This window comes from Pan paniscus, chromosome 23 (genome assembly GCF_029289425.2).
Source record: "Pan paniscus chromosome 23, NHGRI_mPanPan1-v2.0_pri, whole genome shotgun sequence".
NCBI classification, from domain to species: domain Eukaryota; kingdom Metazoa; phylum Chordata; class Mammalia; order Primates; family Hominidae; genus Pan; species Pan paniscus.
The window spans coordinates 31,650,829-31,671,202 of record NC_085927.1 but is presented as its reverse complement, the minus strand read 5'-3'; the positions used below and the strand labels follow the sequence as shown (position 1 = coordinate 31,671,202).

The following is a 20,374-nucleotide window of genomic DNA, read 5'->3' as shown; positions in this document are numbered from 1 at the left end:
GAAACAAGAATAGAAACCAGATATAAAGGCAGCAGCATAAGAAAATAAAGAACAAGATGATGGTGATAAGAAAAAACAGACAGGAAGAAAGGAAAAAAATCAGGTGATAGAGTTAGAAGGCCTATTATGATACCTTTTATCCACTCCCTGATTCATGAAATTTGAAAAGTCCAAGATTAACACAACAAAAAACAAGCAAAAAGATACACAAATAGTCATTCCCTAAATTTTGTCAAGAATGAGACAATGCTGCCACTCATGCCTGGCTCAGGAGCCAGCAGGAGGTGGGCGCCCTCCAGAGACTGCAGAAAGGTGGGGGAGGACTCCTTGCCCTGGCTGCACTTCCACTGCTGCCACCAAGGCCCACGCTGCAGCACCCACTGCTTCTTACCCACCCCCAGGCCAGCTGGGCCTTGCAGGGCTCCTACTACCCCCTTCCCGGCTCACAGACTTGCTGCTGCTGCCACCACTAATGCCCATGCCAATACAACCACTGCTGCTGTTGCTCTCAATGCACCAGCCCCACCCTACAAGGCTCCTACCACGTGGCCACCACCAGGTACCCTCCTACCTCTAGCCTCCTATCGCTGGGGTCGAGCTGCAGTCTCCATCACTGCCACCAACCGCAGCGAGGCGAGCTGTAGTACTGTGCCATCTGCAGGCTGCGGGCTCCAGCGTCCAGCATGCGGCAGGGTGGCCCCTCCTCCTGCTCTAGGTGGGCACAGACTGCTGGGCAGGCAAAGCCAGAAAAACCTAGAACAGATGCAGGGAGTGGTAGCATTAAAGCCTCACCTTGGTCATGCTGGCCACTGGGTGGCAGGTGCCAGTTTCAGCGAAGGAATTGACACCCACCCTCCCCTTTCGGCCCAAGCTGGCCATGAATCGGAGCCTGTGGTGGGGACTGGAGACACCACAGTGTCCGGCTCCCCACTCCGCAGGAACCACTGGGCCCACCAGAGCTGCGCTCCTAGGGGAAAGGAAGCAGCAAAAAGTCAGACCCAGCCAGCTCTCCCCAACCAAGTGCAGGCTCTCATTCCTGAGCCTCCACCCAGACAGCCCCGTCCCCCACGTGGTGCACGTTACTCGGTGCCTGGGGGTCCCAGGCAGTCTCCACAACACAGAGCGAGAGGGTGTAACCCAGGGAACCACAGCAAATGTGGGGGGCCCTGCCGTGCTCAGTATTCCTGCGGAAACACTGTATGCCCTCTGTACTTAAGCAGGAGAAAATCGCTTTGTAAAGCCTGGAGTCCAGGGAGGGAAGGACTGTCCTTTCCGTGGAGACCACTGCTGTCACTGCCACCTCTGCTGCCTGCTGCCGGCAGTGCAGCCCTGAGAGTGCCCCTAATCCGTCCCCCGCTGCCAGCAATGTAGTCCTCAAATAGCGCCCCCAACACCCCACCCCCTGCCCTCCACCACAGTGTAGCATCCGATAGCACCCCTAACCTGTCCCCCGCCGCTGACAGTGTGACCCCGATAGCACCCCCAACCACTCCACCGCCAGCAGTGTAGCACCCGATAATGCCCACAACCCGTCCCCACCACAGGCATTGCAGCACCCGATAGTGCCCCCAACCTGATTCCTGCCACGGGTAGTGCAGCAGCTGATAATGCCCCTAACCCGCCTCTGACACTGCAACCCCCCAACAGAGCCCCCAAACCCCGCCAGCTGTGGGCAGTTTAGCCCCCAATAGCACACCTAATCCGCCCCCCTACCTCGGGCAGTGCAGCCCCCAATAGCACACCTAACCTGCTACTAGCTTGACAGCGCAAGCTCCTGACAGTGCCCCCAACCACCACCCCCCACTGCTGGCAATGCAGCCCCCAATACCACACCGAACCCACCCCCTACCACCGCAATGCAACCTATAACAGCGTCCCCAACCAGCCCCCCGCCATGGGCAGTGAAGCCCAGGATAGCACGCCCTCCCCCGCCCGCCCCACCCTGGGCAGTGTAGCCCCTGATAGTGCACCCAACCCACCCCTTGCCATGGGCAGTGCAGCACCCAACAGTGCCCCCAACCTGCCCCTCGTAGCCCCAAATAGCACACCAAACATACCCCTTGGCACAAGCGGTGCAACACCCAACAGTGCCCCTAACCTGTCTGCTAGCACTGTAGCCTCCGATAGCACACCAACCCCACATCCAACCCTCCCTGGGCCACAGACAACACAGTAGCTTATAGCGCCCCTAACACGCCACCCACCACCGGCTGTGCAGCCCCAGATAGTGCCCCTAACCCCTGCCAGCCACAGGCAGTGTAGCCCCCGTAACATCCCCCAACTCGGAGCAGCGTGTCGCCTGCCCCGATAGCACACCTAAGCCGCCTTGATGATCAGCACAGCCCCCGATAGCACACCTAATCCCATCCTCAATAGTGTCCACCCCCACCCCCCCTCCCCTGTTCCACCTCCGCAAGTAACATAGTCCCCGATACTGCACAGAACCCGCCTAGGCAATGCAACCCCAGATAGCGCCCCCAATCTGCCCTCACCGCGGGCAGCGCAGCTCTGATAGCATACCTGCCCCACTGTCTTTCTACCACTCTGGCCATGCTCCCGCTGTGGGCCACTCTCCTACCGCTCCGGTAGCAAGCTCCATCACCACAGCCAACATCAGCAGGTAAGCTGCTGTGCCGCGGTTGTCTTCCCGTTCTTCTCCTCTTCCTCCACTAAGCCAAGCACGGACCCAGTGCGAGGAGAATATACGGAAGACCCTGACTCTGCCCACGCAACATGCTTTATATAGGGAGGGTATGCAAATGAATTCCTGAACTACATATTCTGATTGGATGAGAGAAAAAACCCTAGGCCTACTCTGATTGGACTTTATTATCATGTTCTGATTGGTCGTCTTAAGACTTGCTCTCATCCAATCAGAACATGATAACAAAGTCCAATCCGAGTATGCCTAGAGGTTTTTCTCTCATCCAATCAGAACATGTAGTCCCAGAACTCATTTGCATAACTCCACATATAAAGTATGCTGAGGGGGGGAGTCAGACCATCCCGGGTTCTTTCCTGTTTGCCTGCGCAGCTCTTCTGTGCCCGACTTAAAGGCGGAGGAGAAGGGGAAGGAAGACACCTGCCAAATGCTGGAGGCTGCAGCCTGCGGCACCGCGGCTCGCCTCACTGTGGGTGGTGGCCGAGATGGTGACTGCAGTGCAACTGGAGTGGTAAGAGGGGGAAAATAGTTTTGGGGTAGATGGAGGAGGAAAACAGCGGGGTGAGTACCAATGGGAAAAGAGGATGGCAAGCAGGAGAAGGCATTGCAAAAAGGCAATAGGAAAAAGACAGTGGGGAAAAAAACGTTTTTGGGTAGATGGAGGGGGAAATGAGGTTGGCAAATAGGAGGGGGAAAAACGGGGGGCTGAGCAGGAGGGAGAAAAGGTTTTGTGAAAACAGGGTGGGGAAAAGATGGTGGGTAAAAAGTTTTTGGGCAGATGGAGGGGGAAAAGAGGGTGGCAAGTGGGAGGAGTAAAGAGAGGTTGGTAAAGGTGGGGAAAATGGGCGAGCAGGAGGGAGGGAAGGATTTGCAAAAAGACAGTGGGGAGAAAAGTTTTTGGGTAGATGGAGGGGGAAAAGATGGTGGCGAGCATGAGGGGAAGGAGGGTTAGGAAGACAAATAGTTTTGGGGTAGATGGAGGGTGAAAAAAGAGTGGCATATGGGAGAGGGGCAGGAGTGGGGAAAAGAGGTTGGTAAGCAGGAGTGGGGAGAAGGCATTGTGAAAAGATGGTGGGGGTGTGAGAAAAAAAGTTTTGGGGTAGGTGGAGGGGGATAAAATGGTGGTGAGCAGCAGGAGAGGGGAGAAGGCTTTGGGAAAAGATGGGGGAAAATGTTTTTGGGAAGATGGAGGAGCAAAAGAGGGTGATGAGAGCAGGAAGGTGAAAAAGGGAGAATTTGCAAGAGTGGTCATTCTGATTAGTCATTCACTCTCTCCTTGGTAAGTATAATGATAGCTGTGGGTTTCATAGGTAACTACCGCTAGTTTCAGGAAGTTATCTTCTTGTCCATAACTCTGGAGTGTTTTATGATGAAAATGTGTAATATTTTCTCAAGTACTTTCTGTTGAGATGCTCATGTATTTTTGTGTTTTATTCTATTAATACGATTTTTGCATGCATTGATTTTCAAATATTAAATCAATGTTGCATTGCTGGGGTAAATCACATCTGCATATAGTGTGTAATCTATTTTATATGTTGCTGGATTCAGTTTGTCCAGTATTTTGTTGAAGATTTTTAATTTTATTTAAACAATGGGCCAGGCACAGTGGCTCACCGTGATATAAGGCTCACACTTATATCAGCACTTTGGAAGGCAGAGATTGGCAGATCACCTGAGGTCAGGAGTTCAAGACCAGTCTGGCCAACATGAAACCCCATCTCTACTAAAAATACAAAAATTAGCCGGACGTGGTGGCAGACACCTGTAATCCCAGCTACTTGGGAGGCTGAGGCAGGAGAATCACTTGAACCCAGGAAACAGGTTGCAGTGAGCCGAGATTGGGCCACTGCGTTCCAGCCTCGGCGACAGAGTGAGACTCCATCTGAAAAAAAAAAAAAGAAAGATACTGGTCTATATTGTTTTGTGATATAGCTTTGGTGTCAGAGTAATCCTGGCTTTATAAGATGAATTGGGAAGTGCTCTCTCCCCTTTTATTTTCTGCAAGAGTTGGTGAACAATTGATATTAATTTCTCAGAGTGATAGCTACCTGAGATGGGAATTTTATTATAAGTTCTTAAAATTACAATCCAATCTTTTTACCTTCTGTAGGTCTATTTAGATTTTCTATTTCTCCTTAGTCCTTTAGTCTGTTTTAGTTTGTGTCTTTCTAGGACTTCATTCTATCTAGGCTATCTAATTTTTTTAGCATAAGATTTTCATTGCATTGTCTTTTATTTTGTATTACTAGCAGTGATGGATTCTCTTTTATTGCTGATTTTAGCAACTTGAGTCTCTTCTGCTTTTTTCTTGCTTAGCCTAAATAAACATTTGCCAACTGTGTTGTCTTTTCAAGCATTTAATTTTGGTTTATTGATTTTCTCTGTTTTTTCATACTCCCTATCTTTGTGTTGGCTTAACTCTTATTGTTATGAAATGTTTCTCTTTGTCTTTAGGAATATTGTATTTGGTTAATTAAAATGTAAGTTGATTTTGGAGTATCAACTGTTGTCTTATATGAAAATAAAAGCATCAATTGGGAAATAATGGGTTCCCAAATATTGCCATGGAAACATATTTTTTGGCAGGGGTAGGGGTACAAAAGAAGCATCCATGTGCATGTAGTCCTTGGTCCCCAAGTCATTGAGCTAACTTGGTCAAAATAAGTAGCCTCTCATTTCTTATCTCATGTGGGTAGTCTTGCTTTGCTTGGAGACATTACAATGAATTCGCTTGCTGTAATTACTTGTAAGCATATCAGTTTACTTCATGTCCCATTTTCAACCAGTTACTGTACCTGGAATAATTACTAGAATCAAATTCCATCACACACAGGTAAATAAGTAAATTCTGTCATTTAATATCTAAATTACATATATAATTATATATACATACATATATTTTACTTGTAATTCAATGAAGATAAGGCTTTGTATGCTCTGTGTAAAATATGCTGTCTATACTAATTTTCATGATAGTAAAGAGTAAATTGAGTAATGGAATGTATTTAAATTTTACATATGTCTTCCATTTGGTGCAGAAATAAAATCTTGGTACTTGATTTAGTAAATTCCTCCTAAATTTAAATTTAGTAAACTTAAGATGTTACTTCCCTGAATCAAAATTTATCTTAATGGGATGATAATTCTCTAGTTTACCTCTAATGAGCCTCAGCTAGTATTTAATCTATTATGAAATTAGACAGCATCAAAATAAAATATAATTAATTAAAACAAATTTATTTTATTGATTAATTTAGACCTCAGAAGTTTACGTTATGAAATCAAGGTTTTTTTGGATTTTGTTTATAGAATAATTAGGAAATATTACCAAATGCGAACCATAGTAAAAGTTCTTCAGTAACACTTTACCATTCCATTTTCAAATAACCTGAATTTATGTGTCAGGTTGAAAAGCTTACTGTCTGTACATTCTCTACCATCTTAGCAGGCTAAATAAAATACATGATCAAAGGCAAAAATGTATGCAAGGAAAATATAGAATCTTTAAGTTACAAAAAGCTACTCTTACTGAATCTCTTGAATTACAGTTTATAGCTAAAGTGTACAAACTATTGTAAAAGTCTTCTCTATTTATAAGATTAATTACACATATAAAGTGTCTCCCTCATTCAATAATTTTATATTTCATTCAGAAATATATGTTTAATATAAAACGTTCTGAATTCTGCTAAATTGCATTTAAAATTATTCATCATTGGTTATATATTTATAAGCATGTACATTTAATGACTACGTACTGTAAACTTTCTTTGCCATGTGGCATAGACAGTTAATTTACCTGTTCTTTCTATGTCTATCTACTATGTCCTAGTCTATTTCAGTTTTCTCACAAGTAGCCATTATTTTCATTGAACTACCAAAAACTTATAAGGCAACCATGCTCAAACAAAATGTGTTAGTAGTATAGTATAATATAGTATAAAGCTTTTTTTCAATTCTAAATTTATGTTCCGAATTGTTAAATAATTTTATTATCCAGTCTTTTTTTTTTTTTTTTTTTTTTTTTTTGAGATGGAGTCTTGCTCTGTCGCCCAGGCTGGAGAGCAGTGGCGTGATCTCGGCTCACTGCAGCCTCCACCTCCCGAGTTGACGCCATTCTCCTGCCTCAGCCTCCCAAGTAGCTGGGACTACAGGCACCCACCACTACACCCGGCTAATTTTTTTGTATTTTTAGTAGAGACGGGGTTTCACCATGTTAACCAGGATGGTCTCAATCTCCTGACATCGTGATCCGCCTGCCTCGGCCTCCCAAAGTGCTGGGATTACAGGCATGAGCCACCGCGCCCAGCCTATTATCTAGTCTTGATGTCTGAAAACATCTTAAAATAGAGAAGTTCACAATATTAGATGCTGTATCTTTTTTCATATAATGACAAAGAACTTTAGTTCTTTTCTCAATTTTAGGAAAAATGTTGCTTTAAGACCAATAAAAACACAAGTTTACATAAGCTGAGAGCATGTACATATAGCTACTCCGTAGAAAACTTATTTTGTTATTAGAGCTATTAGGATTATCTTTCGAGAATATTCGGGCTATATATGATGCTGCAAATTTATTTTCATGGTTGCAATAACGGGCAAGGCAAGCAGATGATATGCTTGTAGCTATTTCATGATGAGCACATCTCAAGGAATAAAGAAGGGCCTTCACAAGAAGAGGGAGGCAGCTGGCACAGTAATGCATCATGAACACAGATTCAGTGACTCCTGAGAGTCATTATGGCACCTGCATTCTTTGTTTCTATCTCATATGTAATCCAGTTTCAAGGAAGTATCAAAGTGTTGGGGGTGAGGAGACTATATGAACCATTAGCACGAAAGAAGTGCAGGCATCCAGCTGCCTGGTGTCTTCTGAGGTCATTCACCCAGATAAACAATACAAGTTGTTAACACAGAGACTTAGTTAAATTCAGAGCTGCAGGTAATGGGAAAATAAGATTGTGGAAATTGGCTCCATCTGAATTATTACTCAGATCTCCTCCATTTCTTCCAGATGCTGTCCTCACAGTATACTTAAGGCATCTGATGGCATTGATGAGCAACTGAGGAATCATTTAATTAATCACCAAGTTCTTCATCCTTACTTAAAAATGTAGAGTCACAAAATCATGCATCAAAACACACTCTTTTTTAATAGAATATGGTCTTTTATCCACTGATCTCTTATTTTTTCAGAGTAGCAAGGTGTCTTTACAGCATACATTTAGCATAAAATTAGACAGGTTCCATTATGAAATAAAATGGAGACAGAATAAGTCAATACTGAATTCTTTGGTAAATCTAGCAAAGTCTTTAAAAATGTTTCTAGAGAATGGATTTCTTTTAGTGTTTTTGTTTGCTTTTGCCTCATTGTTCTGCTTTGCTAACTCGTTAAAATCACAAGCTATCTTACTGTATATTGAGTGTATTTGCAAGAGCTGTTTAGTGTTTTCTTCCCTAATGAACCAACATAACCATTATTCTGCTGTGAGTCTATGTTATGAAATATGTCTATGTCCTGCTATTCTCAGGCTTCATTTTTGCCTCCAGATCTTCCAGGTACTATTGTTTTGGACAATATAATGGATATTACTTCTTTTGTTCTTTCTGTGGCTTGAAATTTTCAGTAAACTCACTTCCGTCCGTGGGGGAGCTGCGGCGGTGGCGGTGCAGGAGGCCGGGCCGGGGCGCAGAGGGACCGACGGACGCACGGGCGGGCGGCCGGGAGCCATGGAGCGCGGCCCTGGGGCCCGGGGGCGCGGGTCGGAATGGGCTTCCCAGGGCACGACATGGAGACCCGTGGTTGCGAGGCTCCCTGGGGCTCGGCTTGGACCGCGATGGGGCTGGGCCCTGGCCTCCTAACGGGGCTGCCGTCTGGGGCTCTCCCCACTGCCCGCGACTCGGAGCACCCCCACCCCTCCCCTGCCGGGCCAGGCCGGGCGGCGTTGTTGGCGGGGGCCCCGGTGGAGGCCCGGCCCGGGCGGCGCCCGCCATGAACGGGCTGTCGCTGAGTGAGCTCTGCTGCCTTTTCTGCTGCCCGCCCTGCCCCGGCCGCATCGCTGCCAAGCTCGCCTTCCTGCCGCCGGAGGCCACCTACTCCCTGGTGCCTGAGCCCGAGCCGGGGCCGCCCCCTCGGGGACCCTGCGGGCCTCGGGCGCACCCGGGCGCCGGAAGCTGCACCTGACGGAGCGCGCCGACTTCCAGCACAGCCAGCGCGAGCTGGACACCATCGAGGTCTTCCCCACCAAGAGCGCCCGCGGCAACCGCGTCTCCTGTATGTATGTTCGCTGCGTGCCTGGTGCCAGGTACACGGTCCTCTTCTCGCACGGCAACGCCGTGGACCTGGGCCAGATGAGCAGCTTCTACATTGGCCTGGGCTCCCGCCTCCACTGCAACATCTTCTACGACTACTCCGGCTACGGTGCCAGCGCGGGCAGGCCTTCCGAGAGGAACCTCTACGCCGACATCGACGCCGCCTGGCAGGCCCTGCGCACCAGGTGAGGGCGACCCTGGGGGCAGCTCAGCCTGGGCACACCCAAGAGGGAACCAGGCCGGGGGCCGGGGGGCGGGCTTCCCTGGGAGGAAGTTGGGCGGCCCTGCAGGAGGGGAGCCACAGTGGATGCACAGGGCCAGAGAGCCGAACAGGCGAGCTTGGGTGTGCAGGTGCCACCTCCACATGGCTGAGGTGTGGCCAGGCGGTCCTCCCACACCCTGGCCTGTGGAGCCAGGCTCCCTGGAACCCCTGGCCTGAGGACGGGAAGGGGCTGAGCTTGTCACAGGGGCGTGGATGCCACCCGGTGGGAGGGAGTGGGTGGTGGTCTGGGGGTCTGTGCACGTGTGGCTGGGAGCCCATCGGCCGAGGCAGCACTTGGGGCCAAGTGAGGTGAGGCTGCTGCATCCAGGTCCTGAGGCCTGGCCCACGAGGCCCTGTGGCTGCGGAGCTTGGCCATCCTGGGGCAGGGCCTGCAGGGTAAGGTGCAGACCCCCAGCACACACCCGAGGTCTGGGCCAGCCTCGATTCCAGATCCAGCCCTCCTAGTCATCCAGGTCCCCAGCCCTGCGCTTGCCTGGGCCCTTCACCGGTGTTTGAGCACCGCCCGGGCCAGTGCTGCTTTGGACGAGGAGACCCGGGTGGGCCTCTGGTGGCCTTTCCTGCTCGCCATCCACTGGGGCTGTCTCGTCCTGGCCCTGCCCAGCCCACTGGTCTGACCTGCTCCCGCAGGGGACCAGGCACAACTCTGAGAAGTCAGAGGCCCTGGGGAGGTGGGGTCCTCGTTGCCTTGGTGATATTGCAGGCAGTCCCTGCTGTGGGCCTGGGAGTTGGTCCCCTGGCACCACCCTGGCTCTGGGGGCCTCCCAGCAGTGTGGGGCGCTGACACCAATCACCACTTCATGCAACTTCCTCGGCCCCTCCTGTCTCTACTGCCTGGGCCACTGGCAGGGTCACACCCGCCATGGCCAGCTCTGAGCTCGTCTGCTTGGCCATCTGTCCTGCTGCCACTTTGTCCTGCAGGAACCTAGGCCCAGAGCTGTGAAGGGGAGGCCAGAGCGTGCCCAGGGCCTCCACTGGGGATGTGTCCTGTTCGTTTGAGTGGTGACATCCAGGTGGCAGCTGGGGGCTCGTGCCTGTAGCAGGTGACAGGGCTGGGCTGGCTCAGCACACTACTGACCATGGCTGCCAGGGAGCAGGCCAGGGAGGCTGAGGCAGAGCTGGGGCCACAGGCACAAGCCAGGCAGCATCCTTTGGGGCATGGGTGAGTGGTGAGCTGTGGAGTGCTGCCAGGAGGCTGGGATTCCAGGCCAGGGACGGGGACAGCCCTGCTGGTGGAGTCCGAATGCCAGGCAGAGGGGATGCACACCTGCCCATGCTCCTGCCTTGCAAGAGGGCGTCTGCCTGGGATCAGAGCCTGGAGCGTGTGGGAGGAGAGTTGTGGGGTCCTGGCATGGGCAGGGTGGCAGGTGGGTCCCGCGTGGTTGGGACTGGGCACGAGGAGGCCTTGTAACTGGTGCTGGATCAGCTGGGTCAAGGGCCGCACACCAATGACCTGGGGGTGGGGGTGGCCCTGGGTGGGAGCTGGTGGTGCTGAGGTGGCCGAGGACTTGTCCACTCCCAAGGGAAGGTGCTGGTGGGAGGGGGTGCCACCTCCGCAGCCACCACCTTCGATGCTGACCTGGGTTGCACTGGCATCTCATTGGGCGTGGGGACTCCGAGAGTCCAAAATTGGGTGGAGACATCTGGGGACACAGCTGCCTGAATTCCTCATGGCCAAGGGGGTGGGCAAGGGCTGCAGGAAGGAAGAGTGTCCGCTGTCCTGGCCAGTGCACCAGGAACGGCTTTCTAACCCGGGCAGGAAGGCGTGAAGCATTCAGGATGTGGGGGGCACACAGTTCCCAGTGTGCACCTAGGGGTGACCAGGAGGAGAAGAGGCGCCAGGGCCTCCCCTACCCCCGCCCCAGGGGCACTCCGTAGGCGGGATCCCTGCAGATCCTTGCTAGGAAACGCCAGTGAACGGCAGCGCCAGGGAACGGGGCGGGGCCGCTGGCTTCGCCCACCGCCGTGGTGTTGGGGGGCTGGGGGTGGCCCTCGGGACTGGTGTGGAGCCTGGGCCTGACCCACTGACTTGGCTGAGTGGGGAGACTGGAGGGTCGCATCCGGAGCTGGGCCCGGGGACGCCCGCTGGTGGGAAGGGTGCGCGCGCGTCGGAGGCCGCGGCTGACCCTGCTCCGGCGCCGCCAGGTACGACATCAGCCCGGACAGCATCATCCTGTACGGGCAGAGCATCGGCACGGTGCCCACCGTGGACCTGGCCTCGCGCTACGAGTGTGCCGCGGTGGTGCTGCACTCGCCGCTCACCTCGGGCATGCGCGTCGCCTTCCCCGACACCAAGACCTACTGCTTCGACGCCTTCCCTAACATCGAGAGGGTGTCCAAGATCACGTCGCCCGTGCTCATCATCCACGGCACGGAGGACGAGGTGATCGACTTCTCACACGGGCTGGCGCTCTACGAGCGCTGCCCCAAGGCAGTGGAGCCGCTGTGGGTGGAGGGCGCCGGGCACAACGACATCGAGCTCTACAGCCAGTACCTGGAGCGCCTGCGTCGCTTCATCTCCCAGGAGCTGCCCAGCCAGCGCGCCTAGCGGCGGCCCCAACCGGCCGGACCTCAGCAATAAGGCGGCCCCCGGACCTCACCCCGCGCCGGCCCCCCAGGGGCTGCATGTGGACCCCCGGGCGGCCTAGGGGACCCTGTCCCGAGCCAGGGGCTGTGGACGATGTACAGGCAACAGAGCTACGCACTCCTTTCCTTTTGGAAGCAAGAAGAAAATAAGTGAAAACGGAAATTAAAGATTTAAAATTTAAAAAAAAAAGAAAATTTCAGTAAGAAAATAAACTGGTTGTCAAAAACACCTGTCTGTTAAAATTGGAATCAAACTGGCTGGGCGTGGTGGCTCACGCCTGTAATCCCAGCACTTTGGGAGGCCGAGGCGGGCAGATCACGAGGTCAAGAGATCGAGACCACGGTGAAACCCCGTCTCTACTAAAAATACAAAAGAAAATTAGCTGGGCACGGTGGCGGGCGCCTATAGTCCCAGCTACTCGGGAGGCTGAGGCAGGAGAATGGCGTGAACCCGGGAGGTGGAGCTTGCAGTGAGCTGATATCACGCCACTGTACTCCAGCCTGGGTGATAGAGCAAGACTCTGTCTCAAAAAAAAAAAAAAAAAAAAAAATTGGAATCAAACTTTTTCAAGAAGAGATGTACTTGGTTTCCTTGCCTAAATATTCAAAAGTTAATAGGATCTTTTTCACAGTTTAAAAAAATTAAACATAATTGTATTTAGTTTTATTGAATACTTATGTGGTGTATTACATTTATTTTTGTTAATATTAAATTTTAAAATTTTTAAATTGTGCATTTTATATGATATATCATAGATTGTTGTTTTGAGTTTTCTCATTTAAAGTTATAACCAAAGTGACCCTATTATTCATTTTTTGTGCTATGCATTTAACATTTTCATATACTTCTTTTTTCTATTTTCAGCTAGTATGTATTGCATTGTATTTAAAACCACCACAAGAGGCAGGAAAATGGGGAGCTGTTATTCAATAGCTACAGTTTTGCAAGATGGATAATTTCTGCAGATCTGTTGCACAGCAATGTGAATATAGTTAATACTTATGATCTGTACACCTAAAATGATTAAGATGGTAAATTTTATATATATTTTTACTATAATTTAAAAATCATCACAGGTTTGAAATATAAATATAACTTATTTTGTATAATATAGAGTGTGTTCACATCAATAAGAAAAACCTAATATACCGATAAGAAAGAAGGGTGGGGGTGTATCAGATGCAATCCATCCTGTCTCATGTCAGGCAGCCCTGAGAGGGATGTTGGAGTCATTGACCAATTGTCTTGTTTGACTCTCACTATAATTTGAAGCCATTACAAAGGCCCCATCCAGTCCTCGGGGGTGGAAAAGAGGAAGAAGGCAGGAGCTTCTAATGAACGATTGTCTGCACAGGCTCCTTCTTTCACCTGTGCAGAGAAGGGAGAAGCAGAGCAAGATGTCCCTAGAGTTGCTTCCTAAATACTCAGAGTGGGGGCACACCTCCCCTACAGATCTCTGATCTTCTGCCACTAATATGAAATGGAACTTGTTCATTTTAGTATCATCATCCTTATGTGTCCCCAGTCTCACTGAAATCTTGGCATGCGTATCAGATGAACTTGGGATGAAGGAGAGGGTGATAATCATGGGCCTGACAAAGTCGGGGGGGGAGGCAGGTGCTGAGTGTCCTCTGCACACTGCGAAGTCACAAGCACAGTCATATTCCACTGTGGAAAAGACTGTTTGCCCAACATCCCTGGAACCACAAAGACCTGCATCCTCTGAACCTCAAGAGGAGTGAACAGTTCAGAGACAGGCTGGAATGAGCAGTTGTGAGGAAGGTGACCTCACTCACTCCTGGAGCTGGTCAGTGGAGCTGGGGTTGGGGCATGCTGGACCAACCAGCTGATCAGAAGTTCTCAGACCACACACATCTCTAAGTCAGGTCTAGGCCCTAGTTTGGACATGTGTATGGTTTGAATATCCCCTCCAAAACTCATGGTAGAATTTAATTGTCATGGTAAAAGTAACTGGAGGCAGGACTTTTAAGAAGTGATTAGGTCATGAGGGTTCCACCATCATGAATGGATTAGTGCCCTTATCCTGGCAATGGGATAGATATCTCAAGAGTGGGCTCCTGATAAAAGGATAAAGTTCAACCCTATTTACTCATTTTCACACTCTTCTTTGCCCTTTTTCCCTGAGATAATGCAGCAGAAAGACCCTTGCCAAATTTCAGCATCTGCTTGTGGACTTCTAAGGCCACGGAAATCTCAACCAAATAAACTTTTAGTCTCAGTAAGTTACCCAATATATGATATTCTATTATATCAGAAGAAAATGGAGAAAATGGACTAGGACAGCACGTGTAGGTTATTCATCTCCTTCCTCTTCTGTAATCTTCCTGGAGGGAAACTTAGCTCTAAGAACTGACCTACTCCACTGTAGGCATCATAAGGGGAAAAGATATGAAAAATATATCAAATTAACATTTTAACTAAGAAAAAAACACATTTTACATCTATATATCCTAGGAAAATTAGACACTGGCTGAAAAAGTAACAACAGGAATCAATCCCTGAACCAGAGTTGGTCCCAGGCAGGACAGTGGTGATTGCACCAGGCAGAGAGAACACAGGGGAGGTCCTAGTCTCACTTCCCTGGGGGTCTGGAGCACTGTGGAAGTGCCATGGCTGCTGAGATATGTAATAGCCTCATCCTCCGGCTGCAGCCCAGAGATGTGCAGAATTACTGCATTGGCTGAGGCATCTTTAGATTTAGAAAAGTGACTGGGGACCCTGGAGCCATGGTGCTTACTTGAGTCAGATTAGCAGACTGTTCTACACGTGCTGTCCTAGTCCATTTTCTCCATTTTCTTCTGATACAATAGAATACCATATATTGGGTAACTTACTGAGACTAAAAGTTTTATTTGGTTGAGATTTCTGTGACCTTAGAAGTCCACAAGCAGATGCTGAAATCTGGCAAGTGTCTTTCTGCTGCATTATCTCAGGGAAAAAGGGCAAAGAAGAGTGTGAAAATGAGTAAATAGGGTTGAACTTTATCCTTTTATCAGGAGCCCACTCTTGAAGATATCTATCCCACTGGAGATATATCATCTCTCAGGAGATACTAGAGAGCACTCCCTAGATGCTACTGGTAGCAGGATATGTGCTAGCCACCAGCAGTGAAGCCACAGCTCAGGGTAAATGTGAGCCTCAGAATTTCCCAGAGATGCAGAGAGGGAGGGTGGCTGAGTCAGAACAGGCCGAGGTGGGGGGAACCTGCAAACACAAATGCTCATGGGTGAGTAAGCAGGGATGAAATGTGAGAGTGGAACACGGGGCAAGAACTCAGACTGGGAGGCTTTCCCAGGAATCTGAGGCCTGTCCCTACCTGATAAGTGAGAGGGGAGCAGCAGGGAGGAGCAGGGGCCCCCGCCATGGTGGACACAGCCCTCCCGAGGTCCAGAGCTGGAGTGGCTGCCCTAGGCCTCTCTTATCCCCTCCACTGGCCTCACAGAGGAAGGGTTATGGATGCAAATGTGTCCCACCCACTGCCTGCCCCCACCCCACCCTATGCATTTATTCAAGACCTGGGGACTGGTGGATGAGAGAGTCTGGCAGGACCTGGGAGGAAGTGGGTGCTGGGACCACACCCAGAGAAGATGCAGCAGCTGAGTCGGCTTCAGTGAGTGCAGGCTCCACTGCCCAGCCCTGGGGAGTTTAGGGGTTGGCACAGCTATGAATAGCCACTGTGCAGACCCTGAGACAGACCCACAGTGCCCCTGCTGCTCACTGGCCAGACTGCAGTCTCAGTGGGAATCATGTGAGTGCAGTCACCTAAGGGCCTGGTCCAAACCATCCATGAGCCATGCCCCTGCTCTGTCCTGAGCTACTGGTATTAATAAACAGCCTTTTCATTGAGGGCTCCTGGATTACTAGGAGAAGGACATATGGGAAATATAACAATGGCCTAATGTGAGGAGGCTACAGTGAGGGGAGAATGCAGACAGCTTCTGGAGCAAAGACCTGGGCAGCTCCTTCCACAGGGATCCACCTCTACTCACAGAATAGGAAGGAAAAACTTAACATCAGTTAGAAATAAATAAACGAAGGCCTCAATTGTTTGTTCCTGTGATGATTCATTGGATGCATTCATCCATGAATGCATACTCAAGCAACTACCCTTCAGGCTTGGGTTCCTGGTGTCACTGGATTGATTTTGTTAATCATGGTTTTCACATATTTGTATGTATACTCTTTTTTTTCCATGTCATTCACTCAGTTAATAAGAGAGTTGTATTAATATCTGTGTATATGATTATGGATTGATTATTTCTCTTTTTAATTCTGCTAAAAGAGACAGTTTTGCTTCAAATACTTTAAAGCTATTTTATTAGGTGCATATAATTTACAGTTGTTATGTGTTGTCATTGAACACCTTATTTCACCAGTATAAAATGTCTCCCTTTTCTTGGAAAAAAAATGTTTTTCATAAAAGCTTTCATACTAATACTAACTTTAGAGTAGGCAGATAGCTAGACAGAAGCAGGAGGGGCAGCCCCTGAGAAAAGGGAGTTCTGGAAAATCTCACACCCCAGAGACCACCCAAAGCACACATGCTAGATACGAACAGAGATTAGGGTAAATACCTATGCCAGAACAAAGCCCCTTAAGACACCCAGTATTCACTCACTCTGAAGTTAACCTGTCAGAATGTAGCTAGCTGCATGCTGATAATGGGGGTGAGAGCAAAGGAGAAATTTCTAAGAGAGATGCAGGTACAATAAGTATAGATTTGACCACCATACAACCTTCCTGGGGTGGCGGTAATGAGCAATGCAGCCATTAGGTAGAATTCCTATCAAACACTGGGCCCATGTGTGTGTTAAGGGAGGGTCCCACCGCCCGGGCTGGAATCTGTGTGGGGAAAAGGCAGGGACTTAAGGCTGAAGCAGAAAAACTAGAGAAAGAAAAAAAGGTGGAGACTTAAAACAGAGGTGGGAACTCCAAGAAAAAGTCCAATATCATAAAAACTCAGTGCACATTTCTCGGGCTGCTGGCTCATTCTCTATCAGCAGCCCGCTCTGCCTTATCTTCCACAGTACACTGTCTCTCTAAATAAACTATTTGCTCTCTGTTTTTCTTCAGTAAATTCTCTTTTTTGTCTAAATTGTCTCTTGGCCAAAACTTTCTCCCAAGACAAAGGACAGAGGATTGCCATACTTTGTGGTAACACTGGTGTAGGCACAGCAGCTTTCTGTAAGTGGTTTCATGGTATTTTCTATCCTTTTTTCATGTTAATAAGAACATTTAATGTGTGATATACCCTCTGAATATAATTTTAAGTACATAATACAGTGTTGTCAGCTGTAAGCACAGTGTTGTACAGCACATCTCTAGAACTTGTTCATTTTGCAAACCTAAAGCTTCATAGCCCTTGAGCAGTGACTCCCCATCTCCTTCTCTCCCTACCCCTGGCAACCAGCATTCCACTCCACTTCTGTTTGGTTGAGTATATTAGACACCTCCTATAGGCCTGACGTGGTGGCTCATGCCTGTAATCCCAGCACTTTGGGAGGTCGAGGCAGGCGGATCACCTGAGGTCAGGAGTTCGAGACCAGCTTGGCCAACATGGTGAAACCGTGTCTCTACTAAAAATACAAAAATTAGCCAGGTGTGGTGGCAGGCACTTGTAATCCCAGCTACTCGGGAGGCTAAGGCAGGAGAATCACTTGAACCCGGGAGGCGGAGGTTGCAATGAGCTGAGATTGCGCCATTGCACTCCAACCTGGGTGACAAGAGCAAAACTCTGTCTCGTAAAAAAAAAAAATTAGATACATCATATAAATGAGGCCATGCAGCATTTCCCCTTCTAAGACTGGCTTATTTCACTCAGTGTAATATCCTCCAGGGTTTTCCCTGTTGCTGCATATGGCAAAATTTAATTATTTTATTTTATTTTTTTTGAGAGAGAGAGTCTCACTCTGTCACCCAGGCTGAAGTGCAGTGGTGCAATCTCAGCTCACTGCAACCTCTGCCTCCCAGATTCAAGAGATTCTCCTGCCCCAGCCTCCTGAGTATCTAGAATTACAGGCTTCTGCCACCACACCCAGTTAATTTTGGTATTTTTAGTAGGGGCGGGGTTTCACCATATTGGTCAGGCAGGTCTTGAACTCCTGACCTTGTGATCCGCCCGCCTTGGCCTCCCAAAGTGCTGAGATTACAGGCGGGAGCCACCGTGCCCGGCCTAATTCTTCTTGAATTTGAACAGCATCCATTGCAGCTATACACCACATTTTCTGTAAACATTCAATGATTAGTGGACCTTATGCTGTCTCCATGTCTTTGAAATTGTGATTAATGCTGCATGAATAAAAATGTGCAAATATTTCTGCAAAATCCTGATTTTCATTCTTTTGGATGTATGCTCAGAAGTGCTTTTTATTTAAAGAGTGTATCTTTTAATTTAGTTTGTCAATCCAAGTGAGGCCTGATGGAGCTTTATCACTTCAGTAACAAGAAATTGAGAAATGTCCCCTGTCCCTGCTTTTCACAGGTTTCGTCTCAGCTCTTCAGCCTCCTGCCTCTTACGGGTTGGAAATCCACATCTGTCATAATGAGGACTAGTGTGGGCTTGAAATCATCAACCTCTACTTTCTTTTTCATCCCTGTGTTATTATAAATTATGGTTTTGGTCTTTGACCCCATTTCTTGTTATACAACTCCTAAAATACTTAAAATCACCAAAGTCTTTTTGTATGCTAATGAGATGACTGTTGGCTGACAGTCCCTAGGTAACTTCAGGATGGGGGCAGGTCACAAGAAAGACCAAGGCAGGGTTAGAGGGATGGGACTTTCAGCCTCATCTCCCAACCTCTGTGGAGGGGAGAGGGGCTGCCGATTATTCACCAATGGGCAGTGGTTTACTCCATAAAGCCTCGGTGAGGAAGCCTCCATAAAATAACCCAAATGGAGCTAGGCTCGGAGAACTTCTGGAGGGCTGAACACGTGAAGATTACTGGACGGTGGTGCACCACTTCCCATACCTGGTGCTATGCATGTCTTCATCTGTATGCTTGGTTGTATCCTTTTTGATAAACCTGTAAGTGTCTACTGAGCTCTGTGAGCCATCCTAGCAAATTAATAGAAGCCAAGGAGATGTTGTGAAATCTTCAACTTACAGCTATTTGGACAGAAGCACAGGTAAAGCAATCTGAGGCTTGGGATTGGCGTAAGTAGTGGGGCACAGTCTTGGGGAAAGAGCCCTCAAACTGTAAGATCTGACCCTGTCTCCATGTGGATAGTGTCAGAATTGCATTCAATGAGAGGGCACCTGTGTGGTGTCCGCTGCAAAACCGATGGCTTGCTTTCTAGGGGGTGGGGAGAAATCCTACACATTTGGTCATGGAAATATGTGTTGATTGTTGTGGTGTGAGAGCAGGGCAAAGATGGCTTTTGTATTTTCCACTCAACCCCAAAGGCACTGAATTATACTCAAAGCTCTTTCATTAGCCTTTGGCATGACCTAGCCTTTGGCATGACCAAGTGTATTTTCATTGTGTAGCCTGTGCTTCCTCTTGTCTTTTCCTTTGTGGGGTCCCAATCATCCGTTCTAAGGAATGTTCCTGCTCCATTTGTGGACAGTCACAGAACCCACAGACTTCACAAACTGCCTTAGGTAGAAACAAGGAGCATTAATATGTGTGAATTCCCTCTTTGACTCCACAAACCTTAGCACCTTTTCCTGGCCCATAAGCTGACTAGTCCCCTGACCCATAACTTGTCCTGAGCATGAACATAAACTCACATCAAGGCCATATGCCCAGACACATGGGATGACCAAAAGTATTTTCCACCTGAGCTGCCTTGCCTGCCTGTGTGGCAATGACCAGGCTAAGATGTTAATCTTAATAGCTCAGTATAAATATTGGCTGAATAGAAGGTCACAAATTCAGTGAAGAGTCTCAGATCCTTGTTCCAGGATGGGGAAATGCCTGCAGAAATTTTTCCTGATTGTGGTTTTGGTGACAAGAGGGAAGAGTGGGTCTAGAGGTCATAGCGTGGGATCAAACAAGAGACTTGTGCCTTATTTCCCTGTGGGGCAGATGCTGTGGGTTAGCACTGGGTTCCTTCCGCATCCTGATCAGTAATCATCACCCTCATCCTCAGACAGAAACCCAGAGTAGTAAACGAGGCCAACTCCATCCAGGTTGCTGCAAATTCCATTATTTTATTCCTTTTTAGGTCTGAGTAGTATTTCATGGTGTATATTATATATATATATAAAATCACATTTTTGGCTGGGTGCAGTGGCTGATGCCTATAATCGCAGCACTTTGGGAGGCCAAGGTAGGCAGATCATCTGAGGTCAGGAGTTCGAGACCAGCCTGACCATCATGGAGAAACCCTGTCTCTACTAAAAATACAAAATTAGCTGGACGTGGTGGTACATGCCTGTAATCCCAGCTACTCGGGAGGCTGAGGCAAGAGAATCACTTGAACCCAGGAGGCGGAGGTTGCGGTAAACCGAGATCATACCATTGCACTCCAGCCTGGGCAACAAAAGCGAAATTCCGTCTAAAAA

The 20,374-nt window shown here is 48.7% G+C and overlaps 1 pseudogene; it reads left to right on the top strand.

Moving 5' to 3' along the window:
* The first annotated feature begins 7,249 nt into the window (after positions 1–7,249).
* LOC117977429 (alpha/beta hydrolase domain-containing protein 17A-like) lies at positions 7,250–12,927 on the top strand (annotated as a pseudogene).
* Positions 12,928–20,374: the final 7,447 nt, after the last annotated feature.